The sequence below is a fragment of the Parus major genome, chromosome 5 (genome assembly GCF_001522545.3).
Source record: "Parus major isolate Abel chromosome 5, Parus_major1.1, whole genome shotgun sequence".
NCBI classification, from domain to species: domain Eukaryota; kingdom Metazoa; phylum Chordata; class Aves; order Passeriformes; family Paridae; genus Parus; species Parus major.
The window spans coordinates 16,982,788-17,003,401 of NC_031774.1; the positions used below are offsets into that span (position 1 = coordinate 16,982,788).

At 40.4% G+C, this 20,614-nt stretch overlaps 1 protein-coding gene across 3 annotated transcripts in view; it reads right to left on the minus strand.

Moving 5' to 3' along the window:
• TSPAN4 (tetraspanin 4) overlaps positions 1–20,614 on the minus strand; it is a 423,214-nt gene that overhangs the window by 319,906 nt on the left and 82,694 nt on the right. Inside the window, exon 3 of one of the 3 annotated variants that reach the window (XM_015631555.3) lies at positions 3,563–3,638. The exons of 1 other annotated variant lie outside the window; for it this stretch is intronic. The gene's annotated coding sequence lies outside the window, so the exon portion shown is untranslated. Of the gene's footprint in view, positions 1–3,538; positions 3,639–20,614 lie in introns of all 3 variants that reach the window. One more of the 3 variants, XM_015631554.3, reaches the window with a different exon arrangement.

Here is a 20,614-nt window from a genome sequence, read left to right on the forward strand (position 1 = left end):
TTGGATGGGGACAGGAGAGTAAGTTGAAAGTACACTAAAGTTGCTAACTGATCAAGGACACAGGGACTAAAGCACAGCTAAAGGGAAAGTGGCCTGACACCAGCTGTAGGGCCACACTGCAAAAAGACAGGCTTGCAACAAAAAATAATAATCTAGACAAAGAGGCAGAAGAAGTTGCCCTAGGGAAAACAGGTGCATACGTAAATCCTTCACACCTGTGAATATGCGCCTCTTGATCAGAGTGAATATTTCCTGAGTCTCATTGATTCTCTGCTGTCAATAAACACGTGATAACCTGCTGGCAAGGTATCTGAAAAAGAGCACTCAGTTACATAAATATGAAGAAATTACACAATTTGTGTCTTAAACTTTTGTTGATGTGAAGTCACTCACATGGTCCTCTGGTGGAGATGGAGGACGAGTGGCTACTCAGCTGCAGGTAAAGGCAGGCAGCATCAGAGTTCAGGAAACCTGCTGCAGGAATTGCACTGTATATGCAGCCACCTGGGATTTTCAGTCAATCAGGAAGATTGGCTAGATGAATATTCAAAGCCTAATACTCTGAGGACAGTGGATAACCAACTCTCTTCTGCTGTAAATTGTCAGAAGGAAGAAGGCAGAAATCTATCTTTAGCTCTTCAAATTACATTACACATTAATTAATTATATTAAATATTCCCTGCACAGTCTAAATATAACTTACATCACTTATTTGCATCTCTGTTGAATTACGGGACAACTCCCTTATGGGTCAGGCACAAAAATTCCATTTACCCAGCATTAGCATGACAACACCTTCCCTTGAGATCATGCCTTACAAAAAGAGGCTGGGGGGGATAGCACTGGGGCTTCAGCACACATCAAGTCCCTGCCCTCCACACATTCTTGGGCTTGTTTAGTGCCAAGACCCTCTACAGCCATTAACAGGGCTGCTCATGAGAGGAAACCAGAGCTGGGAGTAAGGACCATATTGAAGCTTAGATGAAGAGGGAAAATGGATGAGTCCCAGGGAGCAGGAGCCAAGCACTTGCATGATAAAACAAATACAAAGTATAGTCTTGAATATTAATATCTCATACAGATTCCCACCTGCAGTGTGAGTACTGAATCTTCCCTCTCCAGAGAGAGACAAGTGGCTACAGCCTCCTGTGCAGCAATGTCTGCACTGCATGCACCTCCTTGCCTGTGATTCAGAATTGTGCAGGACAAAAACAGTGCTCGAGAAGGAGCTCTGAGCCTAACAATTCAGCATACAGACAATAAATCTTTCTTTAGGAAAGGATAAAAAGTGTGAGCAAGAAAAAAAGGAGAGGCTTCATTAATTTGTATCCATCTACTAAAGGCAGACTGTTCACAGTGTTGGGAACCTCCCTTCCATCTAATGTTTCACCTAAAGGCAGAGTATTTCTGACCTGCTGGCAAGGTTGCAGCTGACCTCAAGAACAATGGACCCATGGACAAAAAGGGAAAATAGTATTACTGTGGTTGTTACAACAAAGACGTGAAAGATCGTAGCCAACAGCAAAGCAATACTCTGAAACGTACTACTGAGAGACTGTCACCATACAGCAAATTTCAGCAGTAAATATGTCTTTGCAGCAGCAGAAATAGATGTTCTGTGCTCATCATCGAAATTGAATTAAAAAAAAAAAAAATCAACCAGTCAGGTTATATGCACACAAACAGGCACACACATAAATCTTTCATAAACTGGGAGTGTTTCCAGCCTTTGACGCTCTGTCTTCAACTAACATTGCAGTTTCTCTCTGAGTTACCCCAAAGCTCCAACAGATTGTGTGGCACTTGTATTAGCACTCACCTGGAATGAACAGAAGGGAAAGATGGTGAAAGAAAGATGGCAAGCAGCACAGCAAGTTCACAGTGTAATAAAACACTAAGCAACTGAGGCCATTTGATTCTCTCACCAAGAGCTCTCACTCAGCTGTAGCACAAGACTGAATTAATTCCTGCCTTTGCAGTTGTGTAAAAACACAACTCACCACTTTCACTGTGAATGGTTCACATACACACAAGGACAGAACTGAGTTCAAAGTGATACTGAATAGTTCTGCCAGCCACTCAAAGAGCATATCCAGCCACATACTGACAAAAGCTGCATTTGACAAACATACTGGTTGCCAAGCCCTGGCTGCCATCGCCCATCCAGTCCCTTACTGTCTTGATCAACTGGTCCGTAAGTGACTGCAGACTGACATAAGTCAGTTCTTAAAACACACCAAAAAACAGAATATCAATGAAAATACAAAGTGGGCAGCTTCTGCCACTGCACCAACACTCATCAGCTGAAGCAATGAAACCCATGTCAATCACTTTGTGTAATAGAAAAAGTCACCTTAACAAAACTTTGTCACAGCATCCATGTCTCTTGTTGTTAAACTAAATACTGACATGCTGAATTCCCTATAGATAGCAGGAGAGGCATCAGCCTCTGACAACATTTGATTCTGGTAACATTATCTCTTAAGTTTATTTTGGATTTTACAACACATCTATACAAGAGCTGCAAGTACCTGGCAACATTATCAGCTGTTCTGGTGAACTCTACCTAGGGAGGGAAAGGAGGAAAGGAGGGAAGAAGTCCCAGAAGTGACATCTGCTTTAAGGCTCTGCAGCAGCTGGACAATCTTTCTGGTAAAAGCCAGTAAAACGTGCATCTGATTGGAAGAATGAAGGCTCAAGTCCCCACCTCCCAGCACAGATTACTTATAAAATTATGCCACAGAGTTTATTTATTTATAGTAATACAACAGTCCTGAAACAGCAGTGAATGGAAGAGTTCTGCCTAACTTTGAGATCTATAAAGCATTTCTAAGGCTGCAGAAGAAAAAACCAAAACCAATACCAGACCTCAGCCATGCACCCTTTTCTGCTTCTGTGTGATTTCACAGACACTTTACTGATGTTGACAGGCAGTAGCTCACCAACCTGAATACAGAAAACTGCTATTTTCTGGGCACAAACAACATCTTTTTGCTATTCTCTTCCAGCATGTCTGCAGATTGTCTTTCCTTCTGTAAGATGTTCCTTCAGGGTAAATCAAAATCCTAGCCTCATTCAGGTCATGGAACTTCCACAAGATCATCAGCAAAGGCTTTTACATAACATGAGCCATCTTAACTAGTGGATCATGCCTGCTTTTGTCAGGCACAACTCTGCTACTTATATCCTTAGTGCATCTCCAGGTGGGTAGGGTAAAGAAACTAAGAAGAAACTTTTAATGAAATCTCTTTGAGAAACAGACACACTGACCCTTAATCATTCAGGGCTTTATGATGCAGATATGTGCACTTTCTAAATAAAAATATCACCAGATCTTTTTAATGAAGGGCTTGTATCAGCTATGAGGCACTGAAATCTCCAAGCCATTTAAAGGTAAAATCCATTTGAACAAGAGAAATTGGAGATTAAAATCAATCTGCTGCCTGATAAGCAGGAGCCCCTGTTTCCCCAGTAAAGTATTTAGTATTACTTGAGGCAATGCCTGTGCACACCAAAGTGGGCAAGTGTTTATACTCACTGAGTGACTGCCAGAAAAACTTACTGCTGGTTATCACCTGGGCCAAATCCTGATTCAGAGAGCTACAAAGCAAAAGCGAGCAGTCAATATCCCAGCAGATCTGTGAATAAAAGAGATGATTATAAGTCCAGATAGACCTGGGGGAGCCATGTAAATGTACTACAAGCATCAAGATTTATATTAATGTCTGGAGCTGACAAGGTCCCTCTAGTTATTTAATTGCCCACTCATGACTAAGCTAAGTGAGTCCACGTGGGACCATGAGGTAAAGATGAGTGGCTCTGTCTAGCCTCAACACTGAATGCAATACAACACTAATATAAAGAGTGAATCTCCCAAGCACAGATCACTATATTATCAAGCATTTGCTGACAGCTAAAATAATTCAATTTAGGGCAGAAATATACCTTGCAGGGCACAGACAGACTGGTCTCTGCACACTAATTTGGCAACGATCTTGCTAGGAAATTTGCTACTGAAACCTCTACCTCTCCTGCTTACACTCATTTAAAATGATGCCATAGAGATTCCTTCACGCTTTAAAGCTACAATCACAATGTTAAAAATATTCACTGCCTCCTCCTGGCATCGGGGATCTCAACAGGTAGAAAGGTCAAAAGACAGATACACAGATAGATACATAGATAGATAAGCAGACAGAGCATGTACTCCACTGCCACATTCTCTCCATTCTCTTATGTTCTTCATATCCATTTATTGCCTCTGACTTGACTGCAAGTACTTCAGGGCAAGAACTCTTGGATAATAAGCCTTTGTGTAATGCATTATTGATGTCCATGTGGGCTTCTAGGCAAAACTGTGACACAAATCCTAAATGACAGTGGTAAGACAACTACTGGCATGAGCTTACAAGCCAAGCTGAGCCCTTTAGAAAAGTCTGGCCTCAGTGATAAATTCAGGCTTTTAAATAACCCATAGTCCCAGAGCATTTTCGAGTGACTCATCTCCGCCAATTAATTTATTCTTACAACACCTAGGCTAGACAGGGAAATTTAAGCTCCCTCGCTTAAATGACTTTGGGATACTGAAGGATGTGCAAAGATAGGACTGAATGCAAGATCTACAGCCTTTGATCTTAACCACAAGACTGTGTTTTTTCCCTTTGGGAACTACAGCCTGATTCCTGATCTCAAGTCACACATCATGCCCAACACTCTTATAATAATTAACTCATATTAATAAGTTGCCTCCAAAGACCAACATCTTTACACTTATGAAACAAGGTCAGAGAAAGTTGAAATATACAGGTGTTAATCTGTGCAATCCAAAAGAGGTAATGCATTTAAAATGTGTTACTTACATCCTAAAAAGGTAGGTGTGAGCCAAAACTTCCGATACACAGTATATTTAATACAGTAAGAGAGGAAGGAAGGAAAGATTGGATCTGAAATACTTATTTTCTATTCTCTAAACTATATTAACTCTCTTCCTGACACAGCAAAAGAGAATCTAACTTCCTAATTCATCCTTACAGCAGTGTATTAAATAGGAGAGTTTTAGCTCTCCTTTACAGATGAAAAATTGACATGTATTGACTTAACTAAACATAAAAGAGTGAAACATCCAGCAAATCAAACAGCCCATCTGGCTGAGTACTTTTAGAAGCTATGTAACAAGATGGAAAAGCAAATAACTAGTGAAACAACATGTGGAGGAAATGTGTATTTTAACCAGGCAGGAGTTTGTGCAAGCGACACACAGCCTTGACCCTCAGCCTGGAGCTGGGTCCAGTTGCAAGTTTCCCTTAGACCTGACTCAAGCCTACCATTTTTACAGTCCTGCTTCTGAAAGGAGTATAGGGATAGCTCCTTTCCATCTTGCCCACCAAGATGCTAAATCCTTCAGCATCCCTACATGTTTGCAGGGAGCACAGTGCAATGAGATCCTGACCGAGCACAAGGCCATCAAGCCATGTCATGGCAGGCATGACAATGCCTTCAAGCCAAAGTGACAGCAGAATCACAATTCTCACAATTACACAGGTGTATAATTAAAGTTTACAGGGTAGATGTACAGCCCAGGTGTTTGCCCAAACATCTTAGGGTTAACTATAAGCACTGCCCCAAGACAACTTGTCCTGTACTCCCATTAAGATCACATGAGTGCTATGAAATGTTACGCCACTTTTCAGGAAGAAAAGTGTCATTTGCAGAGAGCAAGCATGTATATTATGGAAGATGCTGTTACAATCAGGCATCCCACAACTGTTCCTAGTTAATTGTGCCTCTGATAATAAAAGCCGGCAACTGCATTTAACTCACTGAATGCCATTTATCAGTATACTTCTACGGAAAGTTTTCTAAACAAGTCTCAAGAAGCAAACTGAAGTAGTTTATTATAAACAACCTCTGGGACAGTGGAGAGCCTACTCTCATCCAGAGAGCCTCAACTGGTACCACAATGTTAAAATTACTTAAGTCCAGATACAACATGAGCCATAAGAAACAACAGATTTATTAGTTATGGGTTTTTTCAGCATTTAGACTCTAAAGACATTGAAATAGTTAGATTTGGGTAATAGGGACTCCTCCTGGAAAGGTCCAGGGTGTTTGACCATACAGAAACAAAACCCAGAGTCTGTGGGTTTGGGTGGTTTGGTTGGGTTTTTTGGTGAGGTTTTATTGTTATTTGTTTTGGTCTGTTTTTTTTAAGTATACCTTGTGGGGCTGGAAACTTCCGTGGTAGAGGCAGATCCCTTTGGAGAAGCTTCCGACTCTTAACTCTGACATGATGCTGTCAAAGTGAATGAAGCTGGTGGACTTGTGTGGGGTATTCATTTTCATTTCATTTTCATTTGTAAACCATTTCCTGCCACCTCCCTGTTTACACACACTTGGACTCAGTAGTGAAGAAAAAACAGAATGGGAAAGTCAACCAAAGATACGTAACAGAAGTGAGAAACCAGCTTTTAAAGTCAGGCCCAAACAAACACAGACAAAGTCACTTCATCAAGTGCCCCAAAAATAAAGAGCTACAGCTTTACAGAGAAAGCAAAACCTGAAATCATTCAAATGAAATCCTCAGCTGGGCAAAGTTCACTTTGGTTTTGTCAATGACATTAATAGGGTCAGGATTAGCTGCTCTATGAGTTGAAATACACTAACCCCATTGGAATGTTCTCCATTTTGAGAATTCCAGTCACCACTACGAAGATCTAATCTAAATTCTACTGCTGTGCATCACAGTAATGCAACAGCAGGAAAATGCTGCTTCAAAAGATTCACAATTCTTCAGTACAGGCATTTCTACCAAAATCTTACTGTTCATAAAATCAAAGCAAACTGACAATAGGGGGGAAAAAAAAACAAAAACAAAGCAAAACACCAAGAAAAAGCCCAAACAAACAACAACAAAAAAAGATACATGTTGTACAACCCCACAGTGATTCCATAAGAAAAAGGGTTTTGCTTAACTTTTCATTTTAAATTGCTTTCGCTTATTTTAAATCCCATCCTCCCCCCCCCCCATGGATATTATATTTACACTTCAGATAACAGACTCTTTGGTTTTTAAGTGTGAAACAAAAGAATAGACTAAGTCAAATATCTCCCTATGCATACTTGTGAGGCTATGGAGTTCTCCGTTGTGGAGTCTCAACAATTTTAGATTTTGCTCAAAGTCAGCAGGAAGCAGTATCCTCAACAAATTTCCAAATGCCAGAGAAACCTCCACCCTCCACATGGCTATTTCCACATCTCATTCCATCAACTGATTTTAAACAAGGATCAAGAGAAAGGTGGGCCAATTTCTAAACAGAATTAAGGAGAAATTCCAGAAAATCAAAATCTAAAGCTGATTCATCTAAAAATAAATTAACTCACACAGACAACACCACAGACAAGTAATACTGAAGAGCAGCATCCAAGGCTCAGAAGGCATAACATGCAGGTTCCTTGAGCTGAGCAGCCTGTGAAAGCTCTAAGAGGAAATGCCACATTTAACAAAATAAACAAAGCTGCCAACCGTGAAATGAGGATGCTTCACATTCTAGAAGAAAAATTCAAATTAAAACACCCCAAAAGCAGTGAAGTTAAGCATCTTAATGTGCAGTTTTGTGTTAAAATGCAATTGGTCTGTCTCAGAGATGGCTCTTTGGCATCAGCTTTTGAGTAACAAGGACTGCACTAGGAATGAGAATCTCAGCTTTGTCCAGGTACACGTTGAGTAAACGTCTGCAGACAAACAGGGCAGAGTCATCACAAGGTGCCTGTCTGAAAACACCACACCTACACTGTCACTGCTCTTGCTCAAACACAGGTTATAGCCACAAAGACTGACAAGCAGCCTCAGCAGACAGTGCAGACCAGCACCTCGTCAGTCTTTTAGCACTGTTTTGTTTTACAAATCCAGATCTATCAGCCTGCTCTACTCTGTTTTCATATATACATTTAAAAAAATAAAAATAAAAAAAATAAAATTAAAGAAAAATTATATATATATACACACACAGATATAAATACATACATATTTTTAGATAAATAACTAAAGACTACCGAACAAGATAGTGGGAATCAGTGAATGACACCTTAAAAGCTGGAATTCACTATGCTTATGTGACTCATTAACAGTGCAGTGAAAACTCATTAACCACTTTTTCAACAACTTTTCTACACTCACCCTTAATAAACAGATTTAATCACTTTTTCTCAGTCTTCGAGATTTAGTCATAGAAAATACACACACAAATTATTAATTAATCTCTCCTCAACATCTACTATACTTGAAACATCTGGCATTTTTTCTTTCCCAATGAATACAGTTCCTACGGGCTTGGCATTTTAATGAAAGTTCTTTTAAGTAATTCTAATTATCAACACCAAATCATGTTTTGTTTGAACCAGGTCTCATTACACTGGCTCCAAAAGGAATTACTAAATTACTAAAATCAATCCATCAACTGCTAACTCCTGAACATATCTACTGAGACAGAGCCTCCAAGAGGATATGCATTCCTCTGTTCCTTGCCATCTTCTGCATACTTATATTGGACTGCAGGACTGTTACAAAAGAGCACAGAAGACTACTTGAAAGCCATCATGAGATATGAAGTCATGTGCTTTATACAACTCCCAGTGGGTAGCATGCATACAGACAAAGCAAAAGAGGAAATAAATTCCTGACAAAACGATCATATGCTCTAAGAATGCCTCTTTCATTCTCTATTACCAGAGATCAAGGACTAAGGGAAAAAGAATTACTTATTATTTCCCCCCACCACAATAAAAGGTTTCCTATAGGTCTCCCACATAGTGTAAAATGGTAGTGCTTTCTAAAGCTCCCACTGTGTGGACCCTGGTGTTAGCCTTTCCATTATACACAATAAAAAGTGTTTTCTCACCTCTGACACTCAATGAGTCCTATTTCCAAAACAGCTGTCTTGCACCATTTGTCACTTAAGAGAAAGCCCTGAACAAATGGAGAGTACATTGACCTGTAACTAAGACAAATGTTGCTAAGACGCACAGCTTAATTGCATCTGTCAAAAATTTATTCAAGCTCACTACACCTGATGAATCATCACCACACACTTGCTGACTGCCAGACTGAACTCTTTAAGGACAACAGAAGTCTTGGAACACATCCACCTAGAAACCTTTAAATAAAAGTCTATAAATAATAACAAATGTACTATATTGGTTGTGCTTACAGTCTTCCTCAAGTTTCACAGAAGGGTCTTATCAATTCCTCCTCCTACCCTTCAAATTTATTGCATTATTTTATATATATATATAAGACAGTATTATTTCTTATATTACCCAAAATGGATATCACAGTCACCTTCCACAGCTACAGTTCAGCTGGAAGATAAGCAAATTTTATTGGCTTGTATTTATTTTGCTGCCTCTTCAGTTAATACTTGCAGTGTGTGATCAATTATTTCATCTGCAGAATTAGGAACAGGCAGATGCCCTCTTAGAAATAGGTCATATTTCAGTGACTTTACAATCAGCTTTCTTGTAGAAAAAAAAGCCAACTTCATGTTGAAAATATGGCAATTCTATGAATCTTGTAATGGTGTTGCAATGGAGGTTTGTAAACCTAGATCTAAGAATAAGGAACACCATATTGTCAGCTTATCTGAATACATGTTTTACTCAGAATTAGAGATATACTCATCTCAGCAGAACTCCAGATGACTTCTCTAAGCATGACTTGGTTTTCCAGATACAGCTTGGTAAGCAGGAGGCCACAAAAAAATTCTATCAGAATACACTGAAGTAGCAGACTTCTGTTAAGATTAAATTTAAATTTCTTTCCATTTTTTCCTAATTTTTCTTCTTTCTTGAGTCTCATCAAGATTCACCTATAGTCTCTCAGAGTCTATTCACTATATATATACACATACATATATATATATATATGTATATATATGTGTGTATATATATATATATGGGCTATACAACCCCCAAATTCATCTCAGATTTCCGCCCTGTCACCCCTTCCAAGCTTAAAGGCAGATTCTGGGTATCAGTCTCCCAGAGCTTATATGAAATGCAGTTTCATTTCCATGAAGGTGAAGGAGTCTTTTATGTTCCACTTGAAATAATTTACAATGTGCAGCAATTATTCAACTCCTTTTTTAACCAGATCTTAGTCAAGCTACACTTTCTTACTGCTCTGCTTTCAAGTGTCCTGCTTCTACAATAAGCCATTCATACAGCCTGTTGATACAGACTACATGCTATGTAAGGTTCTAACCTGTATTTTTCAATTCTTTATATTCTTGATTGAGGAAAACTTTCTTTCCTCAATAACCAAGCAGTTCTGCTGTTTCACTGATGGGAAAACAAAAACAAAACAAAACAAAAACTGTGCAAGAAAGAGGTAGATTTACAGCCAGAGCTCCTTCTCTTCCATAATTGTGTAAGACTGTTCATTTCTTCCAGAAAAAGTCACTTGATCTCTCCTTGACTGACAAGTTCCTAAAACTCATATTCCACCTACAACAAATAAGACCTTGCTCCACAGGTTGTAGTAACTGTGACTGCATGTATGGGGACCTCCAACATTAAAGTTAAAATCCTAATCAAAGAACTCTGCTTTGGTTCACTGCAAGTGACTAAAAAAAGTCACTTGACTCTTCTGCATACCAGTCTCTGGAACAAGGGAGATACTGATGTTTACCTCCTCATAAGAAAGTCAAAAGCTTGTTAAGTATTTAAGGATTGCTGCATGGCAGATGCTAAGTATTTCAGTAGGATTTCACACCAGCAAGATTTTAATTACGGCGGTTCCTCATTTATTAGATTCCCTGATGAACTGATAGGCAGACTCTCATTTAGTCACAGTGAATACCCAAAATGTCAACTAGGGTTGAGAAAGTGCTGTACACAACTTCAACCCTGAAGTGTTGTGTACACCAACACTACTTGGCTTTTTTTGCATACACACTTACGAAGACAGCAGATCATCTCTGCTTCTCTGTGCAAGAGAGGGGAGTGACCCCACATGAGACTGATCACCATAAGGTGTTCAGCCAAATTATACCATGCTCATGGCAATCCCTTGAACTAAGTTACTTACCTGAGTTATAGGGCTAACACTGACCTTTGAAAAAGCAGGATGCTCTACAGGTGTAAACCAAAGAGATGGAGGCTCATTCTACTGAGAGTTCAACTACAGCAGATGAAGATGCACTTTCATTTGACAAATCTCCAAAATAAATGCACATCTAGTATAGTAGACAAGCTGGTAAAACCTCTTGCAATGCTACTTCAACTTCCCAGGCTTCTTTCACCTTGCTACCAAGTTTTCTAGGCACTGCCACAGCTTGGACCTTGTTTAGAAAACTTTACTGCTCCTCAAACTTCTCTTCAAAGTGATCCTTAAGCTTTAAATTTAGTTAAGCAGCTGCAATTCAGGCTTACTCTCAGCTGCAGTGACCCAGGAATTTCTCCCTGGAGCTCTAAGTCTAGCAGTGGTAGGATGAAATTCTGTGTGCCAGTTGAAGAGTCAGTGACCAGGTCTCATTACACCTGTGTCACAGGGAGTACTGACATCTCTGGCCTTGGCAGCAGCTCCCACCTCTCACACCGTGCAGGCAGGCAGGTGTGAGCTGGCTCGTGCATCCCAATGCATTGATCCCTGCCTCACACTTTTTGCTACCACAGGAGACAATGACGTAAGCACCTAAGAAGTCGCCGGCTGGCACCTCTAATTTTATTACAGAGAGGCTTGTATCAAGAATGCCATCAAATTTGCTAATAGAGATTCTCAACTGTGCTGCATAAACCATGAAAATGGCCACTTTACTAGTACAACCATTATTTCCAAGCTAGGCTGCTCCAGCCTCAGGAATTTGTTTCCTAGGCATTCTATAAATTTGGGGCTCTGTCTTTTGCACCAGAGCTTCCCAGGTGACACAGGGCACCAAAATTCATTATGTGCTACATGCTTATAAAAGTGAAAATTCTCCTTACCAAGGCAACAGCTATGAAAAGCTTTCACAGATGCTGCTTGTGCAGGATTACTAAAACAGTTCCTTAACAATAGTCTTAATGAGGAATGGTGAGACTTAATTAAAGCATAAAATAATTAAAAGGCAATCAAGAGCAATGAGAAGTTTCTGATTATTTTCCCCTACATTTAAAATGTAAGATGTGGGGGAAGGGATTGCTTAATCTCCATGGTTTTCAAATGGCTTTTATAAAATTAAAGAATGAAGAAAATATTAGACAAAGATGTGTAATAAAAGTTTCAACAAAGCAATCAAATTATCAGCTAATATAATAGAGATAAAAAGATACTAATTTTTCATGCAAATAGATATCCCCATCTTTTCTCAGTATAAAAATAAAATACATTAAGTCCTGGGATACAAATGCATGAATATGAATGCCCTGCCCATTGGTCTCAAACAGACCCTTGCTCCCTTGACATTCATTCTGGTGGCCTGGGCTCACAGCATTTCCAAAACATAATTATTTCAAAGGGAATGGGTAGCTGGAGCAGGAAACATTCTCTAAGCTGGAAGAAACACCTTGAAAGCAATTCAGTTTGAGTTGATTTTCTTTACTCCTTTCAAAAGGAGAGGAGAATGGATTGCAGAACACTTTCTATTAAATTTTATAGCAGTAACTAAGGATAACACTTTTACCGTTACAGTGAACAAGAGCTTGAAAAACAAATTCTTCCCATTTCATTACCTTAAAAAGGAAATCTCTTTAAATCCTGAAAAATGGGAGGGAGTTAGTTTGATTTTGTGTGTGGGCTTAGGCGGGAATTTTTAGTTGTTGTTGATTATTTTGGTCTTTTGATTGGTTTTCTGTTGTTGTCACTGGGGTTTTCTTCCCTTTTAAACAAGCTTTGCTCCTACTCAAGCACTGAGAGACTGGAAACAGCAATTGATTTGTAGGAACAAGAATGTCAGACCTTTCCAGCCACAGCAACTCAGGCTGCTTTGTTCTGTGTACACACGGTAGAACACATGATGGCACCTACAGAGTGAGCGTGTGGGAGCAGGGTACAGAACATCCTAATGGCTCTTGCTCCCAGGCTTCATCACTGTCTACTACCTTGCAAATATAATAAAGAATTAAAAGTCTGAATTGTGTCATGTTTGCATTTTCTTGTGATTTACTCGGACAGCAAACTCTTCAAGACAAGCAGTAGCTCTTCCTTCCTCACTTCACAGCATCAAGCACCAACCAGTGCAGAACATGATTTGTTCAACACAACACTACTTTGACACAAACAATAAAACATATGAGCTCCAAAACTAAACCTGTGGCAGGAGGAGCTAAAGACAGAAGAAGAAAAAAGATGTTTATCAAGTTTATGAAATTTACTGTTATTATCAAACTCATGCTGGCTTTGAATGCAAATACCAAAGAAATACAAACAGGCAAAACACAGAGTTGTGAAAGTTTACCTTCCTCTGGTTAAAAATCCAGGTGCTTGTTCGATGTGAAACCAAAGAAGGAAAACCATCCTGGGGAAAAGCTGCAATATACCTCTACTGAGCCCCTTCCTCTTCATCACTGCTGGAACCCTTCTGCCACAATCCTTTCCAGTCCTACTAACCCAAGAAAACATTAATCACAAGCCAACCCTGGCACCATCATACCCTTTTCACTCTTCTGTAACTTCTCCTCCTGGAGGGAATGTGTCCATTGGGATCATCACCTCCCCAGAGAGAGGAGCTGGCTTGCAGAACGTGTACAGCAGATCCCACACCATGCCCCTCACCAGCTCTGACAATGGGCAATGCCCTATTAAGGATGATTATTTAGAACGTCAAAACCCACAGAACAGCTGCACAGGCTTCCATCTCTTGGATTGAAACTTATTCCTATCATCACATTTTAGAGAGACACTTTGGCAAAACTTGTCCCAGGATATTTGTTATTTGGGGCCCAGGACATCGTTCTTAGAATAAGAAGCTCGAACTGGTCTTTAAGTCAGCTTTAAAATGGGGATCGAGTGACAACTAGTGGAGATTTTCCTCAGTGCATCACCGTGGATTCTTCTGCACGATGTAATCTGCACCAAGATCTCCTTTCACCGAAATAACACAGATGCAATCCAATTAGGGAGAAAAGCTTTCCAGGAAAAATGTGCAGGCTTATATGAAGACAAGGGAAATGGAATGTGTTCCTGTGACTCCAAGCTGTTCAGATACACGCACAAACACAAGAAACCAGCCCCACGGGAACGTGAAATAAAGACGGTAGGAGTCAGAAGTTTGGAGAAGGTAGCATTACCTTCCTCTCGGTACATCCTTAAAGAGGATGTGCATTTCCCTCCCTTAAAGAGTTCCAGCTGACAACTAGAAGCTTATGGCTCCTCAGCTAGAGGCTGAGGTTGATCTATTCTGTTTTACAGCCCACGAATCTCTCCAGTCTGTGTATGCTTTTACACTCAGCAAAACGCAATGTAGCAGTAAGTTCCACAGCTCTGTTCCACGTCACAGGAAAATATATTTTCATTTACTTAATATCTACTACTTATTTCACTGGATAGTTTCTAATGCTTTATTTATGAGAAGGTGAACATTCATTCCTTAATTTATCTTCTCTTCTTCCTTCATAATTTCACTAGCCCTCTCCTGCGACCTCTAATTTACCTCTTTTCCAGGCTTACGAGTCTAGAAATTGATGAATTCACACACAGCAGGAAAAAAAAAAAATTCTTTGGTTTTATTTGCCTCTTTAATCACCTCTGAACACGGTGCTTACTCTTCCAAAGACTTATTAGAAGCAACTTTCCCAAGGCAGCATTAGTTGTGGTATGACTCATCATCACTTTGTAGGGTTTTTGGTAGGGAAGAGAAAATGGCTATTTTCTTTTTACATGCCATATTTTGTATTCAGGGGTGATTCATTTTAACTGTTATTTTATCACCTGGTCACTCAGTATTGAAAGTAATTACAACACTTCAAAGTGCTTTTAAATCTGGCTATTGTTATTTTTTTAATAACACCATTGTGATTTATTAGTATTAGGCCCTAGTAAAGTACTACAGCTCTAACACAGCCATCAAAACATTAGGAAAATAATCCTCCCACACAAATAGCTAAACAAGGGCAAAAATTTGCAAGCTCTTTGAGGAAGTTTTGGGAATGCTACGGTTTCCTGTCCAAAGCACTGTGGTCCTGGTGCACCGACCCTGAGAAAATGATGGCTGATGTTGTTATAACAACTTCTGAATTTAGTAAAAGGGGGGTGGGAAGAGGGGGAGAGAAAGAACAGGGTGGGGGGGAGGTGCCAACTATAAATGTTTTTCAAGAATCTTCAATTAACATTATTCACTGCTTGTCACAGAAAGCTGAATCTTTAAAGTGCTTTAAATCATAACTAAAAGAACACAGAGAAAGTTGTAGAAATGTCGATTTTTACTATTACTGTAGGTCTTCTCTTGAGCATAAGTGCCCTGTCATTAAAAAAAAAAAAAAACAACAAAGTTTCTGCTCCTCCTGACTGCAGAAGAAAGCCTGGTAATAATAAGCCTAAATGTTCATAAAGCAGAAGACTAATTAAAAACAAAACCCAATACTGTGAAATAACCTCATGATTTAAAAAATATCTCCTGCTTCTGAAGATATGACTCATCATATGACTGCTTGTGGATTGGCTGTATCATTACAATGAGAGTAGCAAATGTGTCAATTAATTTATTAATATTTGCAGTTTCAATTTTCATGGCTGATAGAGAGATATGAAATACTGAACAAGGAAACAGTTTAATCTCTCTCCAGAACACTTCATGTTTTTAAATCATCTCTCCATTCAATCGACATACTGAACGCAGCCAGCTCAATACATGAATGCAATAAATTAATGTGGACTACAGATAAAATTCAGATTCTGCAGAAACTGAGTGCCTGTGTTCAAGACAGGAGCAAGGACTTAGCAATCTTTTTGTAAAGCACACGTCACTGGCTCTTGGTTCTACATCTTTCCTTTGGTCTAGCTGCTTGGCTCCTCAGGCTCACCAGGCTGCAGTCTGTTCCCATGAACACTTACCTAACCAAATGCCTGAATTGTAACTACATCAGTGAACCATCCTGATACAAATCCTGCTCCTGTAATCTTCCTCACAGCTGTCAGGGAAGACTGACTTGATGATCTTTGTTTAGCTGGATACACATCCAAAGTACCCACTCAACAGAGGAGAACTGGCTGCCTGTCCAGTGCCACATGAAACGAAAAAAAGCCATAAAACACCAAGGAGTGAGATAGAAAGTGACATCCACATAGCCAAGAATAGAAACCACTGGAAAAAATGGGGATAGAAAAGCCAAACATACAAAAAGAAGCTGCAAAAATATCAGTGGGACAAAAGCTAAAGAGGAGCACAGAGAAAACTCACTATAGCAACTAGGGATTAAAAAGGAAGGATCGTAAGAGATGAGCAAAATAAGCAAAGTACAGAGTGCCATGTCATCCCTTCACAAACACAGTATTGGGGGAGTTTTGGTGTAGATTAAGGGCAGCCACAGTCACCCATTTCTACCCTGGCTGAGAGGAACATGCAAAACCCATGGGCACATCAGGGCTGTATTGCAGTGGCTTTGTCTCGAAGGCACAGCTAATGCTGCAGCACTTACTAGCATCAGGCTGCTAAAATACAAAGTGATCACTGCACAGGGGGAAAAAAAAAGAAGGCTCCTGGGAATATATCTCACCAAGGAACAGAATGATCCTTATCTCATCAAGCAAAGTAAACAGAGCAGCACAGATTCACAGTCAAAACCTATGGGAAAAAATCAATGAAAGATTCACAGTCTCATGCAGATTCTCAATCAAACCCTTAGTTGTGATGCACATATATCAATAACAGAGCTGCATAGCATTTGGCCACACAAAAAGAAAATATTTCCCAGGTTAAAATAGAATTACAGTCAGCTAAGGAAAAAGCATTAGGAGCAGATTCTAGCTCCTCTGAGGGAGGGCAACCGTTGGGAGGAGGTACAATACACAGTGTCTTATAAACAAAGATTTTTATAAAAAAAATCCATGTCAAACCATATATGAGAAACAAAGATTTAACACTGGGGACTTTATTCAATAATTCTACTTTAGTCTCTTTATATATACACAAACAACTGGGGCAAATAAAACATAATGAGACAAAAAGCCCATAAAATTGTCTATCAAGGGAGCGGAACAGAGAAAAATTCTCTTTTGGGGGGACTTTAGTTGCTTTTAGTGTTGAAACCACAGCCAGCACTATTTCTCTCATTGATAAGCGAATGTGCACCCCCCTCTTATGGAAAATAGAAATTTCACTATGTTTTTCCATGGCAAGAAAGAAGGACAGACCTCAAAGAAGCTTAGAGTGACCAGCACTAGAAGTAGTGAAGGAATTGTTGGGCATTCCTGCATATTTTGCTAAGCACCTAGTGGGCACAAAGTTAGGGGGACATTGTCCCTGTCCTAGAGGACTTGTCTACTAAGGTCCCTGGGGGGAATCACACAGCTCTGAGGGAGACCGTGAAGGAGCCTGTCGCGATGGCATCACCCCCCAACTCAAAGCTCCTCAGGAAGGCACCCCTTACTCAAGGCTGAGGAACACTGCACAGAGGCAGCCTTGCCTCTGCTGGAGGAGCTGGAGCAGAGTGGCTCAGCAGGGACCAGGCCAGCCCCAGCAAGCAGTGATCTTCCACCTTCCACACGCCAATCCTCCCTGGGCAGCGACAGAGTACTGACATGGGCAAAGAAACGGGGACATGGGCAGTTCTGTCACTCAGCAGCTTCCCCCTTGAGCTTTGCAGGTACTCCCCATGCAGCAGCTGTCTCATCATCTCCCAGCTTGCTGCTGGCACAGGAGAGTGCTATGGGAGGACTGAGAATGAGAAAAGTTGTCAGTTTTGGTGACCTTTAAGTAGAGCTCCTCTTGCCAGATGTGACACGGAAGAAAACATGAAGGAGGTTTTTCAGAACTGCATGACAAATGAAGACTCAAGGCTGACAGAGCAGATGGGGGGTGATGTCTCAGTGCTGAGGACAAGATACACAGGGCAGGGGTAGGCTATGAAGAGCTGACAACAAAGATGAGTGTTTTGCACTTGGGTGGTGGAAAAGGAAGCCCTGTGAGTTGGCAGAAAAAAAATGTTCAAAGTAATAAGCCAGAAACTCAGTATTTGTAACCACATTTTTGGAACAGGGAGAAAACATACAGCTCTGATAGACAATGAACTGTCTCGGGAGCCACACAGGCCAGAATGAACTGCACAACCAGACATTTTGCAGATCACTGTTGCAGAACTGTGCCCTGGCTCCTTAAGGCTGGCAATCCTGGGAGGATTGCATTTTAAGTACTGCCTGAGCTTGCAGTCAGGCAGCCACAATGGACCAGAAGGGCACAGCTGCCTTCCAGGCAGGCAGTGACAGCATTTAAGCTGTTGTCCCTCCCAGGCACAGAAAAGAAACCAACCTACTTTCATCTAATTTGCAACAACAAAGCATGGTCTTCAAAACTCATGTTCTGGACACTATTACCCCATGCTACACATTTGTTTCCCAAGCCACCCAGGGCTGCACAGGGCGAGGCTTAGGAGTTAGTCCATCCAGCTCTACAGACTCCTTGGTCAGAATGAGACACAATTCAAGAAGGTGGAGAACAGAAGAGCAGAAGTACCATCTTTCCTGCTGTTCCATGTGAGATACCTACCATAACTTGACACCCCTTCATTCAGCAGGACTACAGACTGCATGGCAATCCTGCTACCAATCCTATTCCAGAACCCCAGCACAAAGACTTGATACCCTGATCCCAAAACCAAGCTCAGAAGTCCTCTCCTTGCTGGCCATAATGAATAAGTACATTATACTGTTTCACAACAAATCTGCAGCCAACTGAAAATACTCAAAACAGAGTGAATATATTCTAGCAGAAGAGCAACTTGCTGTGTACTCCTCACCAAATGCAGCTCTGTTTTCTACTCCATGCAAACACACTGCAGAACTGCTGGTTTCCACAGCAGTCCCAGATCCTGAAATGCAACACAGATGTGACCAGTCAAGGGCTGTACATCAGGGTATCAGATCCATCAGCAGATTATAGTAAATCAAGCAGCTTATGGTGTGTGTGCTGAGACAGTTGTTTTTCATGTGTCCCTTCAACCTGCTGCAGCCACAGATTTAAGATATGGACAATCTATGGACTCTTACAGCTGGATGGACCAGGAATTTGTGACCACAGCTCTGCCCACAACAAGCCCAAACTCAAATGCTGACAAGAGACTGACAAGGGCTGGCTCATGCTATGGCTCTGCCCCTCTCATGGACAAATTTCCCTCATGAAAAGGCTTTGTCTAAATTCCATGCCATGATGCCACACTACGCATGATGCAGACCACAAATGCAGTCAGTCACAAGCAGAAGCCATTAATTCTTTATTAATATTACAGATAATTGCTGAAAAAACATTTATCCTAATAAACACAAGATACACCATTTAACTCCACAGAGATTCATCAAAACCCCTTAAATACATATATGGAAGGAGTGTAAAGAACCAGTAAGCATAAGGGTGGAGCAGGAAATAAGCAAAACACCATAGTCTCTACTCAAAAAACGTAAATGCTAGGGTGGATATTTTGCTTCCAGGCCAAAGTCAGCCATCATATCAGGTTATGTGTGTTTTAAGTTTGATTTACAGTATGATGCTGAGACAAGACTTTATCAGGCACTTGGTAAAAAACAACTTGTACCGACAAATACAGACCCACGACTGGGATTAAAATCAGTCTCAGTGATTGGAAAAGATGAGTTTTGTGAGTAGCACGATGATGGCAGCTTTCTTCAAGTATTTGGATAAATTTTAAATTTAACCCTGAGCTCTCCATTTCCTACCTCTTTAGCAGCCAGCTTTTTGTAAGTGGCATAACAAAATCCACAAGTCTCCTCCACAAGTGTCCTGGCAATAGACATTGCAAGCTCCTGCACTTTACCAGGAAAGGACACTGAAACTCTGAAAGAGAGTTTTTCTCCAGTGTTTAATTGAAGTGGACATAAAAGAAAACGACCTTCAATCAGAACGAAATTTTCCAAGTCTGAAAGAACTGCATGGATCTGGTATTTGGAAATGCTTTTTGTTTTAGTATTCCTTCAGCCACCACTGATGCTCTCAAGAAGTGTCTGCTCTTTGTGCTCTTTTTACCTACTATATGATGAAAAAATTCACAAGCCAAATAAATATTTGCTTTCTCTCACAAGTCACCTTTAGATCACAATCCATCCAGACATCAGGACAAGGAGTTCATTTTAAAGTTTAAAGTAATTCATCACTCAGCTACGATCTAAGCTGCACTGCGAATAAATGTGCTTCAAAAATATGTAGTTGCCAAGTCTTTACAGAGCCATTTGAAACATCTAATGCAATCACAGGATTGTAGTTTGCTTCCACTAGAAAGGTTCTTGCATTTACATTAATCTCTGGGAATTGTCCTGCACTACACAAAACTACTGAGCACTCAGATTATTGGTTTGACCATATTTGAGCTGCAGGCTCTGACGTCTGACTATGTGTTTGAGCACAAAACTGTGTGTGACAGTGTGACAGCTCTGTACCCTGTCATAAAGCAGTAATTACCTTGTGATGAGAGTCCC